Source organism: Oncorhynchus mykiss, chromosome 18 (assembly GCF_057628025.1).
Source record: "Oncorhynchus mykiss isolate SJ-2025 chromosome 18, ASM5762802v1, whole genome shotgun sequence".
NCBI lineage: Eukaryota > Metazoa > Chordata > Actinopteri > Salmoniformes > Salmonidae > Oncorhynchus > Oncorhynchus mykiss.
This window is the reverse complement of record NC_143039.1, coordinates 35005201-35025916: the sequence shown is the minus strand read 5'-3', so window position 1 is coordinate 35025916 and position 20716 is coordinate 35005201. Positions and strand designations below refer to the sequence as shown.

The 20716-nt window shown below is 45.1% G+C and overlaps 1 protein-coding gene across 11 annotated transcripts in view; it reads left to right on the top strand.

Moving 5' to 3' along the window:
- Positions 1-20716, top strand: part of LOC110495938 (B-cell CLL/lymphoma 9 protein) — a 108458-nt gene that overhangs the window by 7997 nt on the left and 79745 nt on the right. For 5 of the 11 annotated variants that reach the window (XM_090208269.1, XM_036952441.2, XM_090208270.1 and 2 more), the window contains exon 2: positions 10407-10438. The exons of the other annotated variants lie outside the window; for them this stretch is intronic. The gene's annotated coding sequence lies outside the window, so the exon portion shown is untranslated. The remainder of the gene's footprint in view (positions 1-10406; positions 10439-20716) is intronic. 11 annotated transcript variants of the gene reach the window in all.

Sequence of the window (20716 nt, the reverse complement as noted above, 5' to 3'; positions counted from 1 at the left end):
GGCATGAGCTCTGCTTTGTTTTTAGCACAGGCTGTACACACCACATCAGTCACTCATTCACAATTTGAGAAGCAGTTGATAATGCCTGGAATTTCACTGTGGCATCCCCTTTGTGTCGTCGTTTTGCACCTAAAAAAATCCATGTATTTTGCGGGCAGTGGCTTTCGGGTCTTTCTCACAGTCTACAAGTGAAGACAGACACATCCAGACGCAACTGTGAGCGTCCTCATCCTATTCAGAGGAGCATATTGAAGATATTGGAAGAACTGTCCACATTTACTTTTCGTCAGCCAACAATATGAGTAGGCCTAACGAACTTCAAAAGCACTAGGCTATGTCAATCTACTATCCGCCATAGTACAAAGGTCGACCTATTCTATTCTGTGCGAGAAATAAATATTCCAAACATAGTCTGGGACAGTTGTGGGATGCGATAAATCCCAAATGAATACAACCACTAGCATTAAAAACACTTTTTTACGGAATGTGGCTGACGCAACAGATCAGAACGTTTTGCTAAATGTTAAATTAAATCGTTAAAATGTTGAAAAACTATTAGGCTACTTCTTCACATTATATGCACAGCAATGCGCACATGGCAGTAGGCTATAAGCGTGAATATTACATTAGTGGGAAAACACCATTATCAAAAGTGACCGCAAATGCAATTATGCATGTAATGCTTTTATTAGAAAGGTTCATTTTTATGAGGAAAATGATCTTCCCCAAACTTGAAACTCAGGCACTGCGTATGTATGCCAGTCAGTTGTGGAAAAAGTACCCAAATGTCATACTTGAGTAAAATGAAAGATAGAAAAGGACTCGAATAAAAGTGAAAAGTGAAAGTCACCCAGTAAAATACTACTTGAGTAAGTCTAAAAGTATTTGGTTTTGAGTATACTTAAGTATCAAAAGTAAATGTAAATGCTAAAATATACTTAAGTATCAAAAGTAAAAGTACAAGTATAAATCATTTCAAAATCCTTATATTAAGCAAGTCAGGCGGACACATTTTCTAGTTTTTTATTTCTCCAACACTCAGACATCCGTTACAAACGAAGCATGTGTTTAGTGAGTCCGCCATATCAGATGCAGTAGGGATGACCAGGGATGCTCTCTTGAGATATTGCACAAAATGAGCTCATGGGCTCTCATGAAGTGTTTGATTCGATTTTCGAATACATTTGCATTGATGCCAGAATGGTTAGAGGGACAACAGAATGCTGAGTACCAGGCAGTTAGCAAGTTTGGTAGGCTACTAACGACCATCAGCAGCATCAGAGCTTGGAGAAGCCTAAATACTGGCAACGGTCACATGGAATTTGACTGCCTTCATGACTCGTGGCGGGAATATGGTTATTACCTAGTCTCTGTTCTTGTTAGAGAGTCATTGATCTTGTGTTGCTTCTCCCTGTAGCTTGTTTGTTATTGTCAATAGTCTCTCATGGTTCTGCTCAATGCCAAGATGCCAGCAGATGAGGGAAATCTAATTTGGGAGAGAGTTCTCTCCATGATGGAACACAGCTGTAGAAATCCTTGCTGAAGTCTCCTGCTTCGTACACATCAGGGTCGTGTTCAATGGGCACCAAACAGAAGAAACTAAAACAAAGAGGGACTACCTGGACTTGGTCCAGTAAGAAACAATCATTTGCATTTTCTGTTACGTGGCCTAATGAACTCACCCCAGATGGGCGATGATCAAGGAGAGAGACATTGACCACCTCTGTGAGTATGTGCAGCACATTAGATCACAACTCTGGCCATGGATTGACCTTGGCTTTCCCATGTAACACTACAATAGGATAGCATACTAGATCTCTGTAGCTAACTGCTAGCTGCTAACTGCTATTCATTCCTTTACACTTGTGTGTGTATAAGGTAGTTGTTGTGAAATTGTTAGGTTAGATTACTTGTTAGATATTACTGCATGGTTGGAACTAGAAGCACAAGCATTTCGCTACACTCTGCTAACCATGTGTATGTGACAAATAACATTTTATATGATTTGAATTTGAGCCGTGACAAGGCAGGACAGTAACAGGGTCGTCGTCTCTTAGACACCTTTGTGCACTTCTAGGAATGGTGCTGTTGTTCAGTGGCTGGAATGTTTCATGGCTTTTCCAAGGCTGACCTGATAGAGCTGGAACAAATGATGGCGCTACTCTGGCGGTTGGCCTGTAATGCTGATATATTTGCGTTGGCTGTTAGCACTCCATGATATCAGCACAGACCTGCACTTTAGCTTCAATTAATGGACTCAGCATGGGTGAGGAATCAGCATCCCCAGCGTATTAGAAAAACGTGCGTGCGTGCGCACACACACACACACACACACACACACACACACACACACACACACACACACTCTCTCTCTCTCTCTCTCTCTCTCTCTCTCTCTCTCTCTCTCTCTCTCTCTCTCTCTATCATGGGCACACACATGCCTATACAAAGACTTATACAGTGAAAGGTGGTGCTGTTTCTTCCATTTCAGTGCCACTTCATTCCTAGAACCCCTCTGGTTCGCCACAGTCACATGGAAATAATACCTGCCCCTTTGCTTTGGGATCATTACTACTCTATTTTCATAATTTACTGTGTCTGTATGTTGGATCTGGTTCCCATTTCCCCAGGATTTATGCTGCTCTATTACATTCCTCTCTCTTTAATGCACTTGCACAGAGCCACAGGAGAATTTGATACGCTTCGCATTTGGGAAATCTGAGACAGAGAGAGTGAGACAGAGAGCGACAGAGAATGAGAGATATTGAAAGAGAGAGGGGGGAGATAGGAAAAAAGAGGGTCTGAAAAGAAATGTTTTAATTTTTAATTTTTATAATTTATTTCACCTTTATTTAACCAGGTAGGCCAGTTGAGAACAAGTTCTCATTTACAAAAATAATGACAAAGGATAAAAATATTGAATTCCTGTGTGTAGGTCAGGTTCCTGGTTTAGTGCTTTTGTGGTGCCCTAGCCTCTTGATTGGGCAGAGGTTAAACCAGATCATTGGTTGCTGGTCTTCGGTCCATGGTGGTGGCAGTAGTGGTGCTGTGGGATAGCAGGCATCAGGGAGGAGGGTGAGTCATCAGGGAGCCCAGCGCTCACAATATACAAGCACCAAAAAGGACTGGAGAAAGGGAGGGAGGGAAGGAGAGGGAGAGAAGGGGGGGCTGTGATGAATTCAAAGCAGTCTTGCTTGACTTGTGGTGTTTATTGGTCCATGGAAGCTTCTGGAAGTATGCTAATGACTCTTATCCTGTGTGTGTGAGAGAGAGAGAGAGAGAGAGAGAGAGAGAGAGAGAGAGAGAGGGAGAGAGAGAGAGAGAGAGAGAGGGGCAATGAGCGACTTTCCCCAACATCTCACACTGTCTGTCTGTCACACACACACAAACACACACACACACACACACACACACACACACACACACACACACACACACACACACACACACACACACACACACACACACACACACACACACACACACACACACACACACACACACACACACACAGAGAGAGAGAGAGAGACACAGAGAGGGACGTGGAAAAGGGGCAGGAAGGTAATCTGAATATGGAAAAAACAACATACTTACTGTGACATGTAGAAAGAAGGAGAGATGCGACGGGGGTCCTGGACAGCATGTGCTTCTGTAGGTGCAACGCAACTTCAAAATAAATGGAGACATTTGCCATAACGGAGAGAGGATCGGGATAACGGAGAGAGGATCGGGATAATCAAACTGCTGAGATCCTTTCCAACCTGATATGATAACCAATGTTAGAGCCAATTCAGCTGATTAATGGTCCCGTTCATGTACAGAGCCCACTTCATTGATTATTTTGGCAAGTGTGAACGTCTGGGTTCGAAACCCGGGTCTCCTACGTGCCTCAAAACTGTGAGCCTGCTGAGCTAAACGCTATCAGAACCCTATAGCTGGGCCCTTTAAAACCCCTGACAATTGTCCATCTCTTCTCACAGATCTGCTAGGACACAGCTTAGTCACGGATAATAATGTAATAATCTTTCGATTCACTTCCTCAAGGACAAGGGCTTTTCATTCAGACATAGAGAAGTTATATACACTCCTAAACCAGACATCATCTCCCATGGCAACAGGTGCATTTCTCAGTGTCACGGGTAGTATGTGTGTCAACATCACAGGTAGAGTTATTTTGTGCTGCTCAGGCACAGCAAAGGTCACCTCGTAGTCTCTGTGAGGAGCCACTGGGGCCACACATTCTGCCTGTTACTTTGTACCTGTCGGATCAGTTAGCATTATTTTTTACACCTCTCTCACACATTGTAGCCCCTTCACCCTGCTCTCAGCACTTATCTCAACCTCAAATACCAATGCAATATAACCTTATACTGTACAGAGTGCACTACTATCAAGGCAGGACAATTAAAATCATACAGATCTTGAATGACCTACCTTTTTTTCCACACAGCCATTTTTCTCTGCTGCTGTGAATGATAAGCAATGTGGTATGTTTCATCCTATTCCTATCTCAAGGCTCCTATACACTCATGCAAACCATACAGGCATGCACAACTCTCCAATATGGATTTACTGTATAAGGGGGTGTATTGTGTGTCGTGACTATAGCTGTGCGGTTCCGTGGAGCAGGTTGGCATTTATTGTCTTGAATCTTGACCTGGAGGCAGAACATGTTTAGTTTTCATGAATCTTTACGATATAGCCAAGTTTGACTCTGCAGCTGGCCTATCTAGCGGAAATCGCTCAGTTTTGCCTCCAGGGCAAGAATCATGACAACAAATATCAACCTGCTTGGGTGGATGACAAGCTGATCTTGTGTCAGCGAGTGTTCCCATGTGCATGAGCATTGTGTGCACAATCATTTCTTGTATTTACAGTGGGAACGTCTTGTTGAAATGTGGTGTTTGTATTTGTATATTGTGCATGTGCCGGGTGTCTGTCTGTTTGTGTATGCGTGCTGTGGTGCAGAGCAGTAATGCTTCTGCTCAGCGTAGCAGATCACACTAGCATCTGCGCAGCTGTGCCGGTGACGGCTCCTCCGAGAGCATGGGGAACGGGCGCAGCTGTGCATCTCTTTCTCTCGTTCTCTCTCCTGCTGTCTTTCTCTTTCTAACTCTCTCTTTCTCTTCCAATCTCTCTATTTCTTTTTTTATCGTCTTCTCTCTCTCTCCATCCTTCTATCTCTTTGCTATCATCCTTCCTCCCCTTTTCTCTTCTGTCTATCCTCTGTGTCTCTATTTTTCTCCCTCCGCTCTCTCACTCTCTCTCGCTGTCTGCTATCTTTTCTTCTGTCTCTCTCTCTCTCTCCCTTCCTCTGCCCCTCCTCCCTTCCTCCACCTCTCTTCTTTCTGGTAAATACAGCATGTCTTTCGGTAACTCAATCGTGGTTCCACCAAGGGCTTGTTGGACTGTATCCCCATGGTAGCCCTCATCAAAAAGCAGAGAGTGATATGTCAGATGTTCACCCATCAAACCCATATACTACTGGGCCCATAGGCCAGCACAGGCCAGCTCTCACCACACCTCCATACAAGGGATTTTGGCTCTCGATTCAACTTCCTGTGTTTTACTTGGCCCATGGCCTCGTGGAACCCTGGCCTTTGGAGCTGCTCCTTAGTTAATATGTGAAATAAACTTGAACTATTCACTCGTTGGAAAGCTCCGTATTCCACCACTTTGTTGTACTTTGAGGAGGAGGTAGACTATGAAATGAGAAAGTTCAGATTCAGAACAAAGCAAATGGAGAATAACTACACTGATAATTCAATCTAGTCTAAAGAACAGGGCCAGTTTCCCCTACACAGATGATGTAAAACTAGTTCTTGACTAAAAAGCTATTTCAATGGAGATTCTACATGGAACATCATTTTTAAACCAGGACTAGTCTTAATCTAGGTCCAGAGTTAGGAGGCCATTTTACCTGATTTATTTACTCTATAAGAAGGTGATTGGCCCAAAGAAAAGATTGTGTCAGTAGTTCAGACCCAGACTCTTCATGGTGGTGAGATGTTTTTTATTTATTTATTACATTTTTTATTTCACCTTTATTTAACCGGATAGGCCAGTTGAGAACAAGTTCTCATTTACAACTGTGACCTGGCCAAGATAAAGCAAAGCAGTGTGACAAAAACAACAGAGTTACACAAACAAACGTACAGTCAATAACACAATAGAAAAAAAATAGAAAAATCTATGTACAGTGTGTGCAAATGTAGAAGATTAGGGAGGAAGGCAATAAATAGGCCATGGAGGTGAAGTAATTACAATTTAGCATTAATACTGGAGTGATAAATGTGCAGATGATGATTTGCAAGTAGAGATACTGGGGTGCAAAGGAGCAAGAGGATAAGTAATAATATGGGGATGAGGTAGTTGGGTGTGCTATTTACAGATTGGCTGTGTACAGGTACTCTGATAACTGATGCTTAAAGTTAGTGAGGGAGATATAAGACTATAAGACTCAATTCGTTCCAGTCATTTGCAGCAGAGAACTGGAAGGAAAGGCGGCCAAAGGGAGTGTTGGCTTTGGGGATGAGCAGTGAAATATACTTGCTGGAGCACGTGCTACAGGTGGGTGTTGCTATGGTGACCAGTGAGCTGAGATAAGGCGGGGCTGTACCTAGCAAAGACTTATAGATGACCTGAAGCCAGTGGGTTTGGCGACGCATATGTAGTGAGGGCCAGCGAGAGCATACAGGTCGCAGTGGTGGGTAGTATATGGGTCTTTGGTGACAAAACAGATGGCACTGTGATAGACTGCATCCAGTTTGCTGAGTAGAGTGTTGGGGGCTATTTTGTAAATGACATCGCTGAAGTCAAGGATCTGTAGGATAGTCAGTTTTATGAGGGTATGTTTGGCAGCATGAGTGAAGGAGGCTTCGTTGCAAAATATGAAGCCGATTCTAGATTTAATATTGGATTGGCGATGCTTAATGTGAGCCTGGAAGGAGAGTTTACAGTCTAACCAGACACCTAGGTATTTGTAGTTGTCCACATATTCTAAGTCAGAACCGTCCAGAGTAGTGATGCTAGTCGGGCGGGAGTGTGCGGGCAGCAATCGGTTGAAGAGCATATACTTAGTTTTACTAGCATTTAAAAGCAGTTGGAGGCCACGGGAGGAGTGTTGTATGACATTGAAGCTCGTTTGGAGGTTTGTTAGTACAGTGTCCAAAGAAGGGCCAGATGTATACAGAATGGTGTCGTCTGCGTAGAGGTGGATCAGAGAATCACCAGCAGCAAGAGCGACATCATTGATATATACAGAAAAAAGAGGGACCAATAATTGAGCCCTGTGGCACCCCCATTGAGACTGCCAGAGGGCCGGACAACAGGCCCTCCGATTTGACACACTGAACTTTATCTGAGAAGTAGTTGGTGAACCAGGCGAGGCAGTCATTTGAGAGGCCAAGGCTATTGAGTCTGCCGATAAGAATGCGGTGATTGACGGAGTCAAAAGCCTTGGCCAGGTTGATGAAGACGGCTGCGATGACGGTTATGATATCGTTTAGGACCTTGAGCGTGGCTGAGGTGCACCCGTGACCAGCTCGGAAACCGGATTGCATAGTGGAGAAGGTACGGTGGGGATTCGAAATGGTCAGTGATCTGTTTATTAACTTGGCTTTCAAAGATTTTAAAAAGTCAGGACAGGATGGATAAAGGTCTATAACAGTTTGGGTCTAGAGTGTCTCCCCCTTTGAAGAGGGGGATGACTGTGGTAGCTTTCCAATCTTTGGGGATCTCAGACAATACGAAAGAGAGGTTGAATAGGCTAGTAATAGGGGTTGCAACAATTTCAGCTGGGGTAAAACTTCTGTCTTTACAGTGAAACTATCAAGCCACAAGGCGAGACCCAGATGCAGACACAGGAGGCAGATGGTTGGAGTCTTACAATGTTTAATAATCAAAAGGGGTGGGCAAGAGAACAGGCAAAAAGCTTAAAACCAGATCAGAGTCCAGGAGGTACAGAGTGGCAGACAGGCTCGTGGTCAAGGCAGGCAGAATGGCAGAAGGTCAAAACCGGGAAGACTAGAAAAAGGAGAATAGCAAAAGGAGTATGGGGAAAAAAACACTCTGGTTGACTTGACTAAACATACAGACGAACTGGCACAGCAAGACAGGAAATACAGAGATAAATACACTGGGGGAAATAAGTGACACCTGGAGGGGGTGGAGACAATCAGAGGAACAGGTGAAACAGATCAGGCCATGACAGAAACAGAATGCAGGCCAAGGTGTGTTGAGAGTATTAGTAGTTCTGAGGATCAGTCATTTAGAGTTGTGTTTATGCTAAATAAGCTAAACCAAATCTATAATTGGTTTAAATTCTACCGAAACCTAACGCTGAAAATTCGAGATGATGACACAACTGAAATTCCATTGAAAACCCAGCGAGCTCATTTCGCTAGAAGCCAATATTGTGTTCAACCTGGTGTGATTACCCCTCCAAAAAAACCTCCCTGTAGCCCTTGCCATTGTCCGTAATATTTGCATAATTTCTATCAAGGTTTCATTCCTCTCCCAGCAGGACACATACTCACAAACACACACACGCCACAAGCTAGCTAGCTAAATAACGTAAGACAAAACGTTTTTTGAAACCTTTTCAGCACCGGATGGCAGTACGATCAATAGTGTTTCCACTCTAGGTAAAAGACGCTCAGAGCTGCAGCAGTATTGGACTGTCAGCACAGGGCAATCACAGAGGGCTGCTGGGTATGTGCCTCTCCTTTCCTCTCTCCCTCTGTCTTCCCCTCTTCTTCTCTCTCTCTCTCTCTCTCTCTCTCTCTCTCTCTCTCTCTCTCTCCCTATGTCTCTCTCTGCCCCCCTCTCCTTGTCTCCCTCTGCCCCCTCTCCTTGTCTCCCTCTGCCCCCCTCTCCTTGTCTCCCTCTGCCCCCCTCCCAGCAGCTCTGTTGGTTTTTTTCCTTGCTCAAACAGTAAGCAGCTACACCAGCCAGGGTAAATTATTTCGTTCTGTGTAGACAACCTTGACAATATCTCAAAGTATTCAACAACAAAAAATGGTTCCTTGCACTGTAAAGTGTGGTTCCATGCAAATGTATGTGCTCTTGATTAAATGTATTGATGGTGATGGTGATCAGCGTTAATTTACATTTTCTGTTGAGAAACATACAACAACAAAAAAATCTGTTGTGTGCCCTAATGAACACAACCCTGGTGTGAATGGACACAAGCTCCCCTCAACATTGTTCTATTTGTGCCCCAATAAGTCGATGACGTTTGTGAAATAGATCATTAGTGGAGACAGTACTTGTCTGTAGGCTCTGACTGACACAGGAGTGCATGTATGCGCTAATCACGCTAACCGTGGTGTGTTCCCTACAAGCCAAAGCTCCAATGTTGTTTTTCAAATGCAGCCCCATTCTTGCCTGAGGCTTTCCATGGGCTTAAACCTTGGTGGTTTACTGGAACATTGAGTAAAGAGGACACTTGGCCCCTTTGTTAGCGGGTTAGCTGTTAGCTACGTTAGCTTTGTGTTTTTTTTCTGCATCTAATTCATATCCAGACTCTTTGTCCTTTCTTAACAGCTATGTAAAATGTGTCAAAACTTGCATCAAAAACACCCAGGAAATAACACTTGCACAGTAACAGATCTACTGCTAGGGTGTTAGCTATATGATGATGAGGCATTTGCAATGCGTCAAGCCTCAATCAATGCTTTCATCTTCGTAGAGATAAATGGCAGTGTGGACAAGGACGCGGACAGAGACAGGGTCTGGTGTCTATCGCCCAGACGGAGACCCTATGTGTCGGAGGGTCGCCATGGTGACGGCCAGGGCCCATCCCAGATGGGGTCCATGTTACAGACACAAAAACCCCTCCTCCTCGTCCCCCTACTCGTCCCCATGCAGCGAGCAGACGTGCCACTGCTGCTCCACGGCTCTGGGCCCGTTTGTGTGGCCGCTGTGTGGTGGCAGCAGGCAGGCAGAGGGGACTCAACCCAGGACCTGAGTCAGCCTGCCACCCCCTCAGGATATAGGTCAGCTCTGGTGAAGTGGCCCACAGGGAGGGGAGGAGAGGTGAGAGAGTGTGACGTGACTGACTGGGAGTCTGCATGGGACTCTCTCTCTCTCAATTCAATTTAAGGAGCTTTATTGGAATGGGAAACAAATGTTTACATTGCCAAAGCAAGTGAAATAGATAATAAACAAAAGTGAAATAAACAATAAAAAATGAACAGTAAACATTACACTCATAAAAGTTCCAAAAGAATAAAGACATTTCAAATGTCATCTGTCATATGTCAAATGTCATATGTCATATGTCATGTATTATGTGTTCTAATGATGTGAAAATAGTTAAAGTACAAAAGGGAAAGTAAATCACTATAGGTTGTATTTACAATGGTGTTTGTTCTTCACTGGTTGCCCTTTTCTTGTACCAACAGGTCACAAATCTTGCTGCTGTGATCGCGCACAGGTATTTCACCCAATAGGGTTTATTAAAATTGGATTTGTTTTCAAATTCTTTGTGGGTCTGTGTAATCTGAGGGAAATGTGTGTCTCTAACATGTTCATACATTTGGCAGGAGGTTAGGAATTGCAGCTCAGTTTTCACCTTGTTTTGTGGGCTGTGTGCACATAGCCTGTCTTCTCTTGAGAGCCAGGTCTGCTTTCGGTGGCCTTTCTCAATAGCAAGGGTCATTCACAGTGGTCAGGAATTCTGTCACTGTGGACTCTCTGTTTAGGGCCAAATAGCATTCTAGTTTGCTCTGTTTTTTGTTAATTCTTTCTAACGTGTCAAGTAATTATCTATTTGTTTTCTCATGATTTGGTTGGGTCTAATTGTGCTGCTGTCCTGGGACTCTGTGGGGTTTGTTTGTGTTTGTGAACAGAGCCCCAGGACCAGCTTGCTTAGGGGACTCTTCTCCAGGTTCATTTCTCTGTAGGTGATGGCTTTGTTATGGAAGGTTTGGGAATCACTTCCTTTTAGGTGGTTGTAGAACTTAATGGCTCTTTTATGGATTACGATAATTTGCATGCAGTCTTAATTTGGTGTTTGTCCCATTTTGTGAAATTCTTGGTTGTGACCCCAGACCTCGTAACCATAAAGGGCAATGGGTTCTATAACTGTATTTTTAGCCAGATCCTAATTGGTATGTTGAATTTTATGTTCCTTTTGATAGCATAGAAGGCCCTTCTTGACTTGTCTCTCAGATCGTTCACAGATTTGTGGAAGTTACCTATGGCGCTGATGTTTAGGCTGAGGTATGTACAGTTTTTTGTGTGCTCTAGGTCACGGTGTCAAGATGGAATTTGTATTCGTGGTCCTGGCAACTGGACCTTTTTTGCAACACCATTATTTTTGTATATTGCACTGGTCATCCCCAAAGCCAAAACTTCCTTTGGCCACCTTTCCTTTCAGTTCTCTGCTGCAAATCACTGGAACGAATTGCTGTCTGAGCAGCTTACCCATCACTGTACCTGTACACAGCCAATCTCTAAATAGCACACCCAACTACCTCATCCCCATATCCCCTCTTGCTCTTTTGCACCCCAGTATCTCTACTTGCACATCAACATCTGCACATCTATCACTCCAGTATTAATGCTAAATTGTAATTATTTTCGCCTCTATGGCCTATTTATTGCCTATCTCCCTAGTCTTCTACATTTGCACACACTGTACATTTTTCTTTTCTTTTGTGTTATTGACTGTACGTTTGTTTATGTGTAACTCTGTGTTGTTGTTTTTGTCGCACTGCTTTGCTTTATCTTGGCCAGGTCGCAGTTGTAAATGAGAACTTGTTCTCAACTGGCCTACCTGGTTAAATAAAGGTGAAATTCTAGAGGGTGAGGCCAGGTGCTTGCTCTCTCTCTCTCTCTCTCTCTCTCTCTCTCTCTCTCTCTCTCTCTCTCTCTCTCTCTCTCTCTCTCTCTCTCTCTCTCTCTCTCTCTCTCTCTCTCTCTCTCTCTCTCTCTCTCTCTCTCTCTCTCTCTCTCTCTCTCTCTCTCTCTCTCTCTCTCTCTCTCTCTCTCTCTCTCTCTCTCTCAGGCCAAAATGTTCAGCAGCAGTGTGGTGTTTCTGGGTTGGTGGTGTGTGTTAATTTCTGAGTGTGTTTTTTTGTTGTGTGTGCGCTTATGTAAAGGTATGTCCATCAAGAAAAATATCTGCCTGCCAATGCCTGGGTTTAGCTTATTATAGCAAACCTGGAGGTATGGATGACTGGAATATGCTTCAGCTTCCTGTCCATTCTCACCCCCACCCACCCACCCATCTCTCACCCATCTCTCTCTCTCTCTCTCTCTCTCTCTCTCTCTCTTCTTATAAGCCCTGAGAGCCTGGTTAGTATTCTATCAACAGCGAGAGAGCAATGCCACTGTCTACATAGCCACTCTCCTCTTTACCTACTGAAAATGAGCACACAACAAAAAAAACTTTGTCTGTCTCGAGATGGTTATCCCTGCAAATGGTTCTGAAATTGCAGGAGAAACAATAGGAGACAGAGAGATGAAGAGAGAGAGCAATAGCGCTAGACACTGTATGGATGGTGGAGTGTCATCGAAGAAATGCACAGAGACGGAGAGAGATCATCACATCAAATTAGTGGAGAGGGTAATTAAACATAATTATCTGAAGGCGAGAGCAATAAGAACCCAGGAAGTAGTGTACCCACCTGCCTATATTTAGAGTTGGCTACAGCGACAGAGAGGGAGGGGGAGACAGTCATTACTTAATCATGTAGCTGTGATTAGGTCGGGGCTGGATATGTCTGTCCCTCTAGTTGTGTCTGTGCACCAGGAACACGATCGTAACACTAGGAAGAGCCCATGGCTATTTCTGACCATAATCAATGTGTGTGTGTGCGCGTGTATGCGCGCGTGTGTGTTAGATGTGTGTATATCTGTGAAGATAATTGTAAAAAAATGATAGGAACGCCTGTGTGTGAGAGTGTGTATTGTGTGTGTCTCTGTGTTGTATACGGGGCTGCTGCTGTGCATGAATATAAATCCACACCAGAGCCAGGAGGAATCTGAAGGAAGATGACACGTGAACCTGTCTCTTGCCGTTCCCGTGGCAACGCAGGGAGTGGAGGGGGTGGGGGTTTACTCAAAGGCTCTGGAATACGGATGACTCCAGAGAGAGCGAGAGAGAGAGAGAGAGAGAGAGAGAGGTGGGGCGAGAGAGAGGGAGAGGAGATAGAAAGATGGGGGAGAGAGAGAGAGGATTTGATTGACCAGAGCTTTCTTTAATCCGACCCATAGTCTATCCCAGCCATGGTATGTAGGCATATTATAATACAAAAGTACCTTATGTACATGACATTATTTGTAGCTCATTTGTCATTTAAAAGCAGTATCTTGGGTAACAGTGCTTGGCTTTACCTACTACTCGGGTAACATGCTGTGTGTGATTCGAACAAGAACCTGGTGACTGTAAATAGAAAACTTTTCTTTTAGGTTTTTATGAGAACCCTGACAAAAGTGGTAAGGACCACTCACAGAGAGAGAGAGAGAAGCTTAGGTAGCCTCAATGCTTCCAGGGACATTATATAATCAAATGTGCTGAATAACAGGGAGGGGTTTCCCAGGTCCAGAGGTGGGGTCCAGTCTCACACTGTCCGTGTGAGGAGGGCGGGACGGAGACACATGATTGGTGGTCTGGTAGTGGTGGTGTCCTCGAAGGGTGATGGTAGATTAACCACTCGACGCTCGACAAGCTCCTTTGTCTCTCTCCCCAGCTGTGGAAGATTTGGGATGTGTTCACTAGGCATCAAATGGAAGAAAACCGACTGAAACAGGGTGGGAGTTCTGTTCACAATTGAAAAATGTTTAAAACGTTTTGAGTTGCATGCCCTTATGAACACAGCCCTGCTGTGCAGAATATGCCTCAGTCGTTCCAAGAAACAGACAGGAAAATAGATTTAATTAGTTTACTTCAATCTCTCTCTGTCTGTCTGTCTGTCTGTCTGTCTGTCTGTGTGTCTGTGTGTCTGTCAGTTGACAGCGATCTCACACCTAGAATGACAGGGGTACACCCTGCGGGAGGACTGTGTGTGACAGAGATGTTCACAGCTACTGAACACAGAGGGGGATGCCCTGTCAGTCGGGGGGGCACAGAGGTGGAACATGTTACAATTCAGATGTTAAAGCACACAACTGGACACTTTATACTGTAGGCCTACACAGTTGCAGACACGTTTGTGTTCTAACAAATCAAATTGTATTTGTCACATGCGCAGAATACAACGAGAAATGCTTACTTACAAGCCCTAAACCAACAATGCAGTTTGTATATTTTTTTTTACCCATTTATCTCCCCAATTTCGTGATATCCAATAGGTAGTTACAGTCTTGTCCCATCACTGCATCTCCCGTACGGACTCGGGAGAGGCGAAGGTCCAGAGCCATGCGTCTTCCAAAAACGACCCTGCCAAGCCGCACTGTTTCTTGACACACCTCATGCTTAACACGGAAGCAAGCCGCACCAATGTGTCAGAGGAAACACCATACAACTAGTGACCGAAGTCAGCCTGCAAGCGCCTGGCCCACCAAAGGAGTCGGTGGAGCGCGATGGGACAAGGAAATCCCGGCTGGCCAAACCCTCCCATAACCCGGACGATGCTGGACCAATTGTTGGCCACCTTATGGGTCTCCCAGACACGGGAGGGGATCTAGTTTGTTGGTGATGTGGACATCAAGGAGCTTGAAGCTCTCGACCTGTTCCACTACAGCCTCGTTGATGTGAATGGGGTCGTGCTCGGCCCTCCTTTTTCTGTAGTCCACGATCATCTCCTTTGTCTTGCTCACATTGAGGGAGAGGTTGTTATCCTGGCACCACACTGCCAGGTATCTGACCTCCTCCCTATAGGCTGTCTCATCGTTGTCGGTGATCAGACCTACCACTGTTGCGTTGTCGGAAAACTCAATGATGGTGTTGGAGTCATTCTTGGCCACGCAGTCGTGGTTGAACAGGGAGTACAGACGGGGACTAAGCACGCACCACCGAGGGGCCCCCGTGTTGAGGATCAGTTTGGCAGATCAGTTGTTGCCTACTCTTACCACCTGGGGGCAGCCCGCTAGGAAGTCCAGGATCCAGTTGCAGAGGGAGGTGTTAAGTCTCAGGGTTCTTAGCTTAGTGATGAGCTTAAAGGGTACTATGGTGTTGAACGCTGAGCTGTAGTCAATGAACAGCATTCTCATGTAGGTGTTCATTTTGTCCAGTTGGGAAAGGGCAGTGTGGAGTGCAATAAGGATTGCGTCATCTGTGGATCTGTTGGGGCAGTATGGGAATTGGAGTGAGTGTAGGGTTTCTGGGATGATGGTGTTGATGTGAGCCATGACCAGCCTTTCAAAGCCCTTCATGTCAACAGACGTGAGTGACACGGGTTGGTAGTCATTTAGGCAGGTTACCTTGGTGTTCTTGGGTGGTCTGCTTGAAACATGTAGGTATTACAGACTCGGTCAGGGACAGGTTGAATAATGTCAGTGAAGACACTTGCCAGTTGGTCAGTGCATGCTCTGAGTACACGTCCTGGTAATCCATCTGGCCCTGTGGCCTTGTGAATGTTGACCTGTCTTACTCACATCTGCTAAGGAGAGCGTGATCACACAGCTGGTGCTCTCATGCATGCTTCAGGGTTGCTTGCCTCGAAGTGCACATAGAAGTCATTTTGCTTGTCTGGTAGGCTCGTGTCACTGGGCAGCTCGCGTGTGGGCTTCCTTTTGTAGTCCGTAATAGTTTGAAAGCCCTGCCACATCCGATGAGCAGCAGAGCTGGTGTAGTATGTTTCAATCTTATTCCTATATGGATGCTTTGCCTGTTAGATGGTTCGTCAGAGGGCATAGCAGGATTTATTTTCAGCGTCTGGGTTAGAGTCCAGCTCCTTGAAAGTGGCAGGTCTACCCTTTAGCTCAGTGTGGATGTTCCCTGTAATCCATGGATTCTGGTTGGAGTATGTACGTATGGGGACGACGTCATCAATACATTTATTGATGAAGCCGGTGACTGATGTGGTGTACTCCTCAATGCCATCGGAAGAATCCCGGAACATATTCCAGTCTGTGCTAGCAAAACAGTCCTGTAGCTTACCATCTGCGTCATCTGACCACTTCCGTAATGAGCGAGTCACTGGTGCTTCCTGCTTTAGTTTTTGCTTGTAAGCAGGAATCAGGAGGATAGAATTATGGTCAGATTTGCCAAATAGAGGGCAAGGGAGAGTTTTGTATGTGTCTCTGTGTGTGGAGTAAAGGCGGTCTAGAGTTTCACTCTGGTTGCACATGTGACATGCTGGTAGAAATGAGGTAAAACAAATTTAAGTTTTCCAGCATTAAAGTCCCCGACCACTAGGAGCAGGCCCCTCTGGATGAGCTTTTTCTTGTTTTTGTTAGTTTTTTGGCATTATCCATCTTGTTGAGTGCGGTCTTAGTGCCATCGGTTTGTAGTGGTAAATAGACTCCCTTGCCCTCCATTTGGCTATGAAAAATATAGATGAAAACTGTTGGTAAATAATGTGTAATATCTTTGATATTAGATTTTGCGCTCCAGATGTTATTGACAAATAGACACAGACCAACACCCCTCGTCTTACGGGAGGTAGCTGTTCTGTCTTGCCGATGCACCAAAAACCCAGCCAACTCTATATTATCCATATAATCGTTCAGCCACGACTTGGTGAAACATAAGATATAGAAACAGGTTGTGGTTGTGGGTATGCATGTGTGTCTGGGAGGAGAGGACAGGCCATATATTTAGGTCCAGGATACATCCCTTGCTCTCTTACCCTCTCTCATGACACACACACACTCTCGCTAACACACTAACATGCATCTAAAACACACACACACACACGAAAGGTGAGCTGTCAAGGCTGTTTAATTTGAGAGTGGCCAGCACCCATAAACACACAGGGCTAAATCATTCAGACCAGTCAGTCCATGGGCAGGAAACTGGGCCTGGGGCACACACACACCCAAACATGCAGCGTTGAATATTGCCTAATTTAAAAAAAGGTTTAACACATTTTGATTGGTTTTCTGAGCTACACCAGGTGTGCAGAGTGCATCAACATGACAACATGTCTGTCTCTATGTCTGAGAGTCTCTTTTTGTCTGTTTCTGCATTGAATTTGTTATGTGGCTGGGTGTGTCATTGTTCACACTTTTTCCTGCATGCCTCCTAGTGTCTGACTCAGTAAATCTTATAGTGCATGTCCACTGGCCCTCTGTGTAGTCCCGGCAACACGAGGGGCCACCGGTTACTTGATCCCATGTGGCGGTAGTGTCCCCAGATCCTCCCCAGAGCAGGAGCTCTGTCTGTCTGGGAGGCAGGGGGGGGGGGGTGAGAGAGGTGGAGAGAGTGGGAGAGAGAGTCTCCAGGGCCAGGAGCTGAGGGGTGTAGTTGGGGGAAAGAGGCCCCCGGGCAGCAGCTGCAAAGAGAGGCCCAGGGTCATGGGCAGGCTGGGGGGCTAGCTTTCTTGGCCCAGCACTGGTGGAGAAATGTGGGATGTGCATACAGTGGGGAGAACAAGTATTTGATACACTGCCGATTTTACAGGTTTTCCCACTTACAAAGCATGTAGAGGTCTGTAATTTTTATCATAGGTACACTTAAACTGTGAGAGACGGAATCTAAAACAAAAATCCAGAAAATCACATTGCATGATTTTTAAGTAATTAACTAGCATTTTATTGCATGACATAAGTATTTGATACATCAGAAAAGCAGAACTTAATATTTGGTACAGAAACCAAAGTTTGCAATTACAGAGATCATACATTTCCTGTAGTTCTTGACCATGTTTGCACACACTGCGGCAGGGATTTTGGCCCACTCCTCCATACAGACCTTCTCCAGATCCTTCAGGTTTCGGGGCTGTCGCTGGGCAATACGGACTTTCAGCTCCCTCCAAAAATGTTCTATTGGGTTCAGGTCTGGAGTCTGGCTAGGCCACTCCAGGACCTTTAGATGCTTCTTACGGAGCCACTCCTTATTTGCCCTGGCTGTGTGTTTCGGGTCGATGTCATGCTGGAAAACCCAGCCACGACCTATCTTCAATGCTCTTACTGAGGGAAGGAAGTTGTTGGCCAAGATCTCGCGATACATGGCCCCATACATCCTCCCCTCAATACGGTGCAGTCATCCTGTCCCCTTTGCAGAAAAGCATCCCCAAAGAATGATGTTTCCACCTCCATGCTTCATGGTTGGGATGCTGTTCTTGGAGTTGTACTCATCCTACTTCTTCCTCCAAACACGGCGAGTGGAGTTTAAAAAAAGCTCTATTTTTGTCTCATCAGACCACATGACCTTCTCCCATTCCTCCTCTGGATCATCCAGATGGTCATTGGCAAACTTCAGACGGGCCTGGACATGCGTTGGCTTGAGCAGGGGGACTTTCCGTGCGCTGCAGGATTTTAATCCATGACAGCGTAGTGTGTTACTAATGTTTTTTTTTACACTTTGGTCCCAGCTCTCTTCAGGTCATTGACCAGGTCCTGCCGTGTAGTTCTGGGCTGATCCTTCACCTTCCTCATGATCATTGATCCTTCACCTTCCTCATGATCATTGATGCCCCACGAGGTGAGATCTTGCATGGAGCCCCAGACCGAGGGTGATTGACCATCATCTTGAACTTCTTCCATTTTCTAATAATTGCGCCAACAGTTGTTGCCTTCTCTCCAAGCTGCTTGCCTATTGTCCTGTAGCCCATCCCAGCCTTGTGCAGGTCTACAATTTTATCCCTGATGTCCTTACACAGCTCTCTGATCTTGGCCATTGTGGAGAGGTTGGAGTCTGTTTGATTGAGTGTGTATACAGGTAACGAGTTCAAACAGGTGCAGTTAATACAGCTAATGAGTGGAGAACAGGAGGGCTTCTTAAAGAAAAACTAACAGGTCTGTGAAAGCCGGAATTCTTACTGGTTGGTAGGTGATCAAATACTTATGTCATGCAATAAAATGCAAATGAATTACTTAAAAATCATACAATGTGATTTTCTGAATTTTTGTTTTAGATTCCGTCTCTCACAGTTGAAGTGTACCTATCTGCCACGACAACCTCTACATGCTTTGTAAGTAGGAAAACCTGCAAAATTGGCAATGTATCAAATACTTGTTCTCCCCACTGTATCACCTACACACTCCTCCAACAGAGGCCAGAGTGAAGCCCTAATTGAAGACTATAAACAAGCCGGAAAACATACATCTGGAGACTGTCTATCTTGTCGCTGCCGATTTGAATTCCATGTTATTACGACACATAATGCCCAACTTCCATCAACACGTCTCCTTTGCCACTTGGGGCGTTAAAGTCCAAGACCACTGTTACTCTACCCACAAGCAAACATATAAGGCCCTCCCTTGTCTGCCATTCGGCAAATCAGATCATGACTCCGTACTCCTGCTTCCTTTACAAGCAGAAGGTCAAAAAGGAAGTACCCGTGACTCGCTCTGTTGAGAAATGGTCATCAGAATCAGAGATTATGCTACAGGACTGCTTTGCTAGCACTGACTGGAATATGTTCAGAGACTCCGCCGATAACAATGACGAGCTAAACACCTCCGTCACTGGCTTCAAAAGGAAATGCATCGGGGACGTTGTCCCCACGGTGAAGGTTTGCTGCTTCCCCAATCAAAAACCCTTGATTAACACAGAGCTTGGTGCTAAACTAAAGGACAGGGCTACCAGACAGTCCTGAGGCTATGGCTGAGGACAGGAACAAGTACAAGAAGTCCCGCTATAACTTCCGCAGAGTCATCAAACCAGCAAAAGGACAATATAGGAATAAGGTGGAACCATACTACACAGGCTCGGCGTCCCCAACATATGGCAGGGGCTACAGTCCATTATGGATTAAAAAGGAATACCCAGCCATGATCTGCTCAACAATGTCTGTTTTCTAGACAACTCAATGCATTTTATGCATGCTTTGACAATAACGACACCGTACCGTGCATGAGGGTCCCCACTGACCAAGAAGACTGGGTGATCTCGCTCTCCGAGGCCGACGTGAGTAAAGTTTTTAATTAGGTCAACACTTTCAAGGCCCCGGGGCCGGATGGTATTCCGGGGAATTTTCTCAGAGCATGCGCAGATCAGCTGGCAGGTATATTCACTGTAATTTTCAACCTCTCGTTGTCCCAGTCTGTAATCCCCACGTCTTAAAATGACTACCATCATTCCTGTTCCCAAAAAGGCTTCATGCCACAATTACTGTAGCACCCACATCTGTAATCATTGAAACGCTTTGAAAGGCTGGTTATGGCACACATCAACGCCATCAACGCCATAATCCCAGACACCCTAGACCCACTCCAGTTTGCATACCGCCCCAACAGATCGATAGACGATGCAATCTTAATTGCACTCCACACTGCCCTCACCAACTAAGATAAAAGGAATAACTATGTGAAAATACGGTTAATTGACTACAACTCAGCGTTATACACCATTGTCCCCTCCAAGCTCGTCACCAAGCTTAGGACCTTGGGACTGAACATTTCCCTCTGCAAGCAATTGGATCTGGAATTCCTGACAGACTGACCCCAGGTGGTGAGGATACAGTGCCTTGCGAAAGTATTCGGTCCCCTTGAACTTTGCGACCTTTTGCCACATTTCAGGCTTCAAACATAAAGATATAAAACTGTATTTTTTGTGAAGAATCAACAACAAGTGGGACACAATCATGAAGTGGAACGACATTTATTGGATATTTCAAACTTTTTTAACAAATCAAAAACTGAAAAATTGGGTGTGCAA